Consider the following 10049-nt stretch of genomic DNA (forward strand, 5'->3'; position numbering starts at 1 on the left):
TGCTCAAGGATGGGTGATTCTTCAATCCATTGCCACTTGTTTCCCAAACTCAAAGTTACAAAACAGTTCAAATCATCAATAACTAAATCAATCCCACAGAGTTAGGGTCCAGATGAAGAAAAGTGTCATGAATATGCAATGGATTATCTGGTATGATTGAGAATCCAAAATTCATAATGAGAGCCTATTAAGTAGTAAACACTGTGTTTTGCTTTATTATTTTAATTGCCAGACTAGCATCTTCCGTTTTGGTCCACTATTATCAGTTTATTTTTTAATGTTTTCATTTGGAAATACAAATAAAAACATGACTGGGATGTCAACTAACCTACGTCACAAGGATGAAGATTAAAAAAAAAAAAAAAAACCTAACAGAAAATACAGTAGAGAAAGTAAAGTAAATGGATTACTCATTAATTTTAATGAAAAACAAATTAAGCAAGATTGCTAATAAGTATAGGGTGACCAAAAATCTAAAAAAATAATCCTATTATATATTCCAACTACAGAATATAACAAATACAATATAATATATAGATAAACAGCTTGAATTCAAATGAGATTTTTCTATCAAAGGCCATCGGGAAAAATCCAGAAAAGTATTAGATAAATAAAGCACAATATGAAGCCATATAAACAGAGATCAATAAAATATGTCCTGAAACTACATGTCAGGAGACATTGTAAAAGAGCAAAACAAATAGTAAGACCCAGGAAATGGGATAGTTTGATGGAAGATTGTTTCTTCTTAGATCCCCTTAGTATATACACATTCAGTTTCACTAATGTGATACCCAAACGTGAGTTTCAAAATAAACTTGCTAAATTGAAGCTAGGAATCTTAAGTGGAGAAACACCCTAGAAAATAATTCATAAACCAAAGGAATGGTACAAGAATGAGAGAAATTTACCCAAAATGGAGAAGACAGTAATTTGTTACCCTATATAAAAATACATATCCTTAAACACATATATATGTATCATATAAAATAAAGTGACTGTATTTAGGTTTTTAAGAAGAAGCATAACTATACATGCAAATGTATACATGTAGAAGTAGTTAAAAAAGAATATATCATGAATTTGAAAATGAAAATAGGAATGTTAAAAGGAAGAATGAATGCAGAATATAGTAGGGAAAATGTGATTTTATTATGATTTCAAAAATAATGAAAAAAATTAAAATTATATTTATACTAAATAGAGGTAGAAACAATATTTACCCCTTCACTTAATACTCCAAGAAGATGATAGCCTTAAATTGTGCCAAGTTTCTTTCTTTGGAACCAATGAGTTTTACTGAGCTAACTTACCAAGCAATATATTAGGTATCTACTGTGGTGTGTTTGCTCTAATGAAGAGGCTTCAAAATAATGTGTTTATGCATGCAAGATATTTGAACTTTCGTAGGTCCAGTGATTGAGACATTGCACTCTATATTTCCTCTAACTGTATATTCCATCTTGCCATAAAACAGTATTATTTTCCACCAGGTTGTATGGTAATATGGATACTTAGGAGGTTACTTAATGAGGGAATGTAAACAATTTACAGGCCCAGGTAGGATATCTATTTCTCAGCTAGTATAGACGTCTGTCCTTGCAAAACCTTTTCTTTTTTCTTTTTAATTTCAAGGATAGACATGTGCAGCACCTTTGTCTACTTATGGATCAATTTCACATCTACTGCCATTTTTCTTGGGAGTCTTTGATATATGGAATGTGGTATATTAGCATCTGATAATCCTTCAGTTCTAACAGGTTACTAAACACAAAAAAAAATCTTCATAGTATCTCCATCTCTGGAGGAGACTGATAGTAATTCTTATTTACTTTTCCTGTTTTGAAGAAAGTGCAGAAATGATGAAAATTTAGAAATGGAATTCAGTGTTAATAGACAGGCCACATTTTCATATCTTATGATAGGAATTGCAAATGTAAGGGAACACTTTACTTACTACCACATTTAAGTTTTCAAAAACATATGATTATTCTCCATAAACCATGAGTTCTTGGTAAGACATTTGTAACAGATCCATTATCTATTAGAACAGTAGTGATTTGTCATATGAGTAGAAGATATAACTAAACAGATCAGACCATATGTAACATAAGGCCTGCTCTAAATAAATGGGAAAATATTGTGAAAACCAAGAAAGAAGTAATAGAAGATACCACATAACATTCTTACCAATGAAAAATAAGGATTGAGTAGAAGCACTCTAGTTGTTCTGAACAGTGCAGCCAATATCAGATTCACAGTGTTTAACTTCTTTACTTTACCTGACCCTCTCAGACTGAGTGACCATGACTATATATAATGCATGCTTTTATTGATTATATTCTGTGCTCTTAAAGTGATTGCTTTACCCAATTCCAGTAAACTAAAATAAATACTACTATTTTCTGGCCTTCTAGAATCGACCAAACCAAAACAGGAAGAGGAATAAACATTTCATTTGATCCAATATATTTTTGGTTAAATCTATAATCTGTAAGTAAGCTAGTAATTGTGTCAATAATTCAACTCATACATACATTTAGTTTGCTATTGGAAGCTTATCTTGCATATATGACAGCAACTGGCAAATAAAAAGAAAACTTCGAATTCCCAGTACGTAGTATATGAGAAATCACAGCAGGAAACATTAAAAAATATCTGGATAAGGATATATTTTAAAGTAGTGTACTGATTGGTTTCAGAAGAAGAAAAAGCATTAAGCCTTGATGGCACACTATTTTTTTCTTATCTAAAAACAAAACAGCAGGTCCTATTTGTTTCTGGTTGTTACTGGAAATTGTTTAGTACAATCATGATGTCTGATAGTCAAACAGGTATTTTTACTTGAAAAGAGATATTTTAAAATCCTGGATGTGAATATCCAACAACAGTGATATTATGAATTCTGATCATCTTGGTATTACTTGAGCTAGTTTCTATGGAAAAACATAAAACTGGGCCTTAAACCTAGCCAAACTAACAATGTTTTCCATTGTCAGTTAGTGACAGAATGACTCTAAGTCTAGCATTCTGCTAAATAAGATATAGGTTAAATATATAAAGAATTCCCAGGGTCCTCATTTTTTTGTTCCTATTTAGAGATCTATAACAGGGCCTTGTCCTCACTGGACCTAGAAATATCTTTATTTATGGAATAAGAATCCTCTAAGTCAGTGAGTTTTACCTGTTGCTGATGTCTCTGTCAATATTCTTCACTCTGTCCTTGATAAAGTTGCTACATCCATCTGGTGAAAAGAAAGAGAATGAAAGTAAGAATGGGAATAAAATTTGGATATAAGAACAGGATAATGAGGAGGAACAGTAGGAAGTATTGTCCATCTATATTGACTTGTCTAATATTTTGAGTACATAAAAAGCCCTGTATAAGACATGCAGAACCATTGACAGAAATGCTAATGAGACTACATGACATTGTCTTGTCTAATGAAAATTCATGTCAAAGTTCCAGCTTTCAGCAGAGAGTTGTCAGACTCATTCTCTTTTGAATAAAATTATTTACAAAATTTCTGTTCTTCACTATTTGCTTTTGACTTTGTTAATACTAAAATACTTGTTATTCTGTGATGGTCAGGAGGAGAGACCTAGAGCAGGAAAAATACCTTTATTAAAATTAAAAAAGGATAGTTACTAAAATCACTAATAGAAAGTCTTTAACTTGATCCCAGATCATGGGACAGAGGCCCACTCTGTGCCTACGTAGAATACCCACAAACAAAATCGGTAATATTCCCTGATTTTTCTCTTGTGATAATATCATTCTTTGTAAGCTTCTACAACAAAACAATATCTAAAAGGTGTTAGTGAGCCAAGAACCAAAGAACCTAGTTTAAGCATTAGAATTCTAGTTTCATTTTAATGATGAATATTGAAAAATAAGTACAGTAGCTTTGAAGATTCTAGAATTTGATACTCTTCTCACGTTTTGATGAAATGAATATAAAATCATGTTTGAGAGACATATATAAGAAAGAGCAAAGGAAATAAGAAATAACAAGGCTTGAAATAGGATAAAATTCAGCCTCTAAAGATTTTGCTTTGCTTGTTGTATTCACATGTAAAAGATAAATATTTCCAGAATGCACACTATCTAGTGTCTGTAACTGCAAGAATCTGATGGGAAGGAGAGCAAGGTCTCTGCTACTTGCTTAACTAAACTTTGTTTAGATAGCACAAATGATGGGATAATTGAACATTACAATATTTTAAGTTTTTCTTTCTCCTTGCATAACTATGTCATACATATTCTTCAAAATGCAAGTAAGAAATGATGTAATTACTGCTGTAGGAAGTATAAATAAACCCTGTGTCCCTTTGGAAACATTGGTTCTTCTGAGTGAAGACACAGACAAAATGTACTCAGTGACTCAGAAAAAAATCAAGCTGCTGTCTATTGCAATTTATTGCTATGCCACCTGCCAAAACTTACCTTCTAAAGCCCCATCCCCTCTTGGAGCTGGTCTGCAGCATATAACCTACACAAAATCAAGTGAAATACAAATTAAAACACAGAGGGCTAGGTAAATTGAGTTCTGTTTTATAATTTGGAAATATTTGCAGATGTATGTTGTACTAAGATATTTCCAGCCTCTGTAACACTGATTCTAGAATTCCAATATACCAGTCAATCACTATATACTTATGTAGTTATGAACAGAACTAATTGAACTCAATTGGTTTAAAGGGAACAAATAGCTGATTGATAGAAAGATCGATAGAAGGGTAGCTACATATTTAGATAGAAAGATAGGTTGATAGATACATAGATAGCTAAATAGATGGCATCAAAATATTTTGTTACCACAGGCATCTAGCATGCTCTGTATTTATTGATTCTTGCACAATCTGGTTGTGCCTCATTGAGAGATGTTCCTAACCTACAGGACTAGATGGCTTTGGGTGGGGTGGTAGCCAAAGATGACTCTGTTTCTCATAACAAAATATGTGGGTGCTGGGAGGAAGGAATTTGTAAGTGTGGGAATAGGAAAGAAGAGGAATGGAGCCGTTATCAGTTTGTAAAGTGAATAAAAAAAAAATAAAAAAAGAATAATGTACAGTTCTTCCAAGAAAGATACCATATGGCACCTGAAAGAACAGAAGGATACCTTTATTCATATGAAAATAAACTAGTAAATGAAGTCTTTTCGTATACATTATGAATAAATATAATAAAATTGCAGACAAAACCTTAGCCATTTCATTACATATAGGAAACAATATCTGAAATATTACCAAAAGTGACACATTCAAATCTATTTAATTTAATTTTATTTTAGTTCTATGCAAAATTTCGTTATGTAAACAGCATTATATTTTTCTAATTCTTTTTTCTGATATCTGTGTCTACAGTTAAAATTGTATGCTTTTACATGGAGTTAGAAATGTATGTAATGCTTTTGATGATCTGGCTCTTGGACTGATAACCCATATAAATCCCTCTACTATTAAAATAGAAAATCAGTTTAATGCCATATGCTAGCCTCATTCATATACCAGAACCTGATTATAATTCTGTGGTATAAAACGTTTTCAGGAATGACAGCACTACATTGAATTAGCATTTTATATGAGACTTTAAAGTAGGTTGCCCTATAGAAAGCAATACTAGGCATAATATTAGTCATTCACTTTAAATGCTTTCATTATGAAATCTCTGGATGGAGAAGAAATTGTTAAGAGAACAAATTTGAATAATTTAATAATGACAACAAACACATTTTTAAAACTATTTTTAAAATTACTTTAAAAGTTCTGATTAATTGACAGGAATCTTAGTATTGTAACAAAGCTCCAAATTTAAAAAGCTATTTAGCGGTTATGACTATACTCCTCCAAAGCACAGATAATTTATATTTCATTCTATGGACAACCAATTTAAAATTCGTAAGAAAATACACTATAGTCAACTTTGAAAGAATAACCTGAAAACACAGTTGAAGTAAGATCTTGATATATATCATGATTCAGAATCTGTTACACCCAGGAAAACGATTAAAAAACAAAACAAAACAAAACAAAACAATACCCAACAACAACAACAACAAAAGGTTTGCAAACACTCATGTGGAGAGTATTAACAAGAGAAAATACCTACAAAATTAACTACAGAGAACATGCCACATTTTTCTTTGATCATTTGTTTTCTTTTCTCCAGGGCATAGTGGGGTAGCAGGTCAGAGTAAGGAAAACTTGATAGAACAAAAATGCTAATCCTCTGAGTGTAGCCTTGTTGGAGAAAGTGTTTCACTAACCCTAGGCTTTGAGGTATCAAATGGTCAAGACAGAGGAAGTTATCACTCTCTTTCCTGCTAGCTGCCTATCCAGATGTAGAACTCTAGACTCCTTATCCAGTACCATGTCTGCCTGTGTGCCAGAGTGATTCCTGCCACTGATAATGGACTGAACCACTGAAACCCCCAACTTTTTTCTAACCTCATTATGTTTCTGTTTTTTTTTAATTAAGTATTTTCTTCATTTACAGTTCCAATGCTATCCCAAAAGTCCCCCCATAGCCTCCCCACTCCAACTTCTTGGCCCTGGCGTTCTCCTGTAGTGAGGCATATAAAATTTGCAAGATCCATGGGCCTCTCTTTCCAATGATGGCCGACTAGGCCATCTTCTGATACATGTGCAGCTAGAAACACAAGCTCTGGGGGGTGGGGTTTACTGGTTAGTTCATATTATTTTTCCACCTATAGTGTTGCACACCCCTTTAGCTCCTTGGGTAATTTCTCTATCTCCTCTATTGGGGGCCCTGTGAGCATCCACTTCTGTGTTTGCTAGCCCCCTGCATAGAGACAGCTATATCTGGGTCCTTTCAGCAAAATCTTGCTAGTGTATGCAATGGTGTCAGCGTTTGGAAGCTGATTATGGCGTGGATCCCTGGATATGGCAGGCTCTAGATGGTCCATCCTTTCGTCACAGCTCCAAACTTTGTCTCTGTAACTCCTTCCATGTGTGTTTTTTTCCCAATTCTAAGAAGGGGCAAAGTGTCCACATTTTGACCTTCGTTCTTCTTGAGTTTCATGTGTTTTGCAGATTGTATCTTTTATCTTGGGTATTCTAAGTTTCTGGGCTAATATCCACTTATCAGTGTGTACATATCATGTGAGTTCTTTTGTGATTAGGTTACCTTACTCAGTATGATGCCCTCTAGGTCCATCCATTTGCCTAAAGCACCATGAACACAGGACAAGACCAGTGATAGAATTTACAGGCTGAATTATGAGAAATGAAGAGACAAAAGTAACAAGTCAAGTAAGTCCCACAAAAATACTCCAAAAACCAAATTGAAGATAGAGAACACAAACTGAGAATGTATTCCAAAGATGAACTCTTTCAGTATTCACTAGAAATATTGTAGAATCCAAGTCATCAAAGTGGAGAAGAATTGATTATGAGAGCAGTGTTGGTTGTGTAGGAAGAGAGATGGAGTTGCAAAAGAAAATTCCCACCCCCGTATGCAGAAAAACAATGTCTCCCAGAAGTCTTCCTGTTTTGTACGTTGATGCTGAAATGATAGAAAAAATAAGGAAGCTCTAACACAAGGCCATGTCCTTTGTTTGACCTTCACTATTTCTGATAATGAAATATTTATGGTTCTCCTAGGGACATTCATACTTCAGGGGTAGTGGTTCATTTTCATTTCACTAGGGTTGCAGAATTCAAAGTGGCCATGTGTTTCATGCTTAAGTCAATAGAATATGCTCTATAGCTATTTGAATCCCTTTCTACTCTACTGGCATCTTTCCAGCCTGTGGGAATTATATTGAGTTTGTTCTCAAAATCACATTTTCCAGCAATTTTCATGGGATTTGAAAAAAAAAAAACTTAAACCAATCAAAAAAATCTTGATATACACATTATTTATTTGTAATAATTGAAACTATGTTATTCTCTATTGTTATATGTTTAAATAAATACTTCAGTGGAAAAAGTTTTACTCCTCAAAAACCTGCAAGTAAGCCAAGGAAAGTTGTCTGTGTTTTTTAAATCCTACCAAAAAAAGGGATAATATATTGTGAATCTCTGAGTTTGAAGCCATTTCAAACTACATATATAAGTGCTATGTGCATGGCAACATAGTAGTACTTTTCCAAAAAAAAAAAATCTAGTTACATATCATGTGTGGGAGTATATGTGCATGTACTTGTTTATTTGTGTACAGAAGGGAGGTGAGAACACAAGAATGTAGTAGAAAGAGGTCAAGATTACATAACTTTCCATTGAATTTTCTCCATATATTTTTAGACAGAGTCGATCATTAAACTTAGATCACTACAGTCTGATATCAGTAAACTTAATAGACTAGCTATCCCAAGCTGTGATACAGAAAAAAAATGTCATGTCAAATTATTGGTTAGTTATGCATATGAAGGTTCAAAGTACCTTCTAGACCTTATGCTCAAATGTATGCATACTCTAGAATAAGTCAACTCCAATGTTTTGAGCTCATATATATGTTAAAATAAAAAATTACTAAAAATATTAAGACAATTACAATATACAGTGAGGAACTATGTAAAGATAATTACACACACACACACACACACACACACACACACACACACATATATATATATATATATGAAATGAATGAAGAAAGTATTAATCTAGTTATATGAAATGTAAACATATGTCATACCCACATGAGTAAGTCTTTGACACACTTCACACATTTCTCCAAAGAGATTTTATATATATATGTGTGTGTATGTGTGTGTGTGTGTGTGTGTGTACTTATATTGTATATATTGAAGTGAATAACAAATATAATTTGGTTTTATCATTCAGTTAATAAAATAATTAATTCAAAATAGTTCACATAATTAAATAACTTTGAAATATGTATTATACACAACAAAAGTTAGTATGGGCCAAATAAAAAGCTCAATTTTGTTTGACAATATTTACTTAAGAGATTTAGGACATGAGGACGAAATCTTGAACACAAGAGTAGTTAGCTTTCATACATTCCACAGGAGATATGCTACACTTAGAACTTCTGTTTTTCCAATTTTTTCTAGTTGTTTCAGTTTTATTCATGCTCTCTCTTATGCATTTTATTTCCAGAGAGTAATTAAACTTATTACAATAACTACTACAATTATGATAGTCAAAATAAACTACTAATTTTAACACTAATAGAAAATTGTGAGCTCATTGTTACTAAGTGTAGACATATGAAACAATATAATAAAAGATTTCAAAGGTATAAAATTGAGAATAAAATATCATAATAGGTATTACCCTAGGTAAAATATCATCCTAGGTTGCCTTGAAAGCTTATATAAATGTAAATAAAAGTGTCTTACCTGCATGAGTAATTCTTTGAGCACAAATTTTCCAAAGAAGCTATGCAAAAAAAAAAAGGAAATAAAAAATAAAAAAAGATCAACATGTTAAGCCTTATGAAAGCACAAATCAAAACAGTCTTAACATAGACTGTATGACTCTAAGAGCTCTAATCTAAGTGAAGAAGCAAATTTTGAAATAATTTTCAAATGGGTAATTCATCTAAGAAGGTAGAATTGGCAATTTAATTTACTCTATATTCTGTATATGGTGTTTGCATGACTTTGAAAGTTTTCTTATGTCTTTCACTTATTTTATTAGAATTTCATGTTTGAGTATTAAATTTACCAATATTTCTACCACATCAAACTCTTCCTGTAATTGTAGGCACAATTACTCATCATGTCTTCTTCTCCTCCTCCTGGTGTTTCTGGTCCTCCAGGTCCTCCAGATCCTCCAAGTCCCCCAGGTCCTCCTGCTCTTCTTGCTCCTCCTACTCCTCCTATTGTTTCCCCTCTTACACTGCTGTTGCTGCTGCTACAGTTCCTGGCACTGCTGGCAGTGGTGGCACTGCTGTTGCTCTTCCTGCTGCTCTTGATCCTGCTGCTGCTGCTCTTGTTGCTGCTTCTGTTGCTGCTCCTGTTGTTCCTGCTGCTGCTGTTGTTGTTGCAGGCGCTGTCTCTGCCTCTGTAATTTAAATGCCAAATATAGGTAATAGGAATACCAGATTTTAAACC

At 33.1% G+C, this 10049-nt stretch overlaps 1 long non-coding RNA gene across 1 annotated transcript; it reads right to left on the reverse strand.

Moving 5' to 3' along the window:
• Positions 1–3184: 3184 nt before the first annotated feature.
• Positions 3185–9782, reverse strand: Gm31652. The gene is made up of 4 exons (XR_882146.1): positions 9710–9782; positions 9333–9372; positions 4448–4493; positions 3185–3245 (listed from the first exon to the last, which is right to left on the reverse strand). It is a non-coding gene; the product is annotated as a predicted gene, 31652 (long non-coding RNA).
• Between the last annotated feature and the right edge of the window lie 267 nt (positions 9783–10049).

This window comes from Mus musculus, chromosome 7, assembly GCF_000001635.26.
Source record: "Mus musculus strain C57BL/6J chromosome 7, GRCm38.p6 C57BL/6J".
In the NCBI taxonomy this organism is placed as follows: Eukaryota; Metazoa; Chordata; class Mammalia; order Rodentia; family Muridae; genus Mus; species Mus musculus.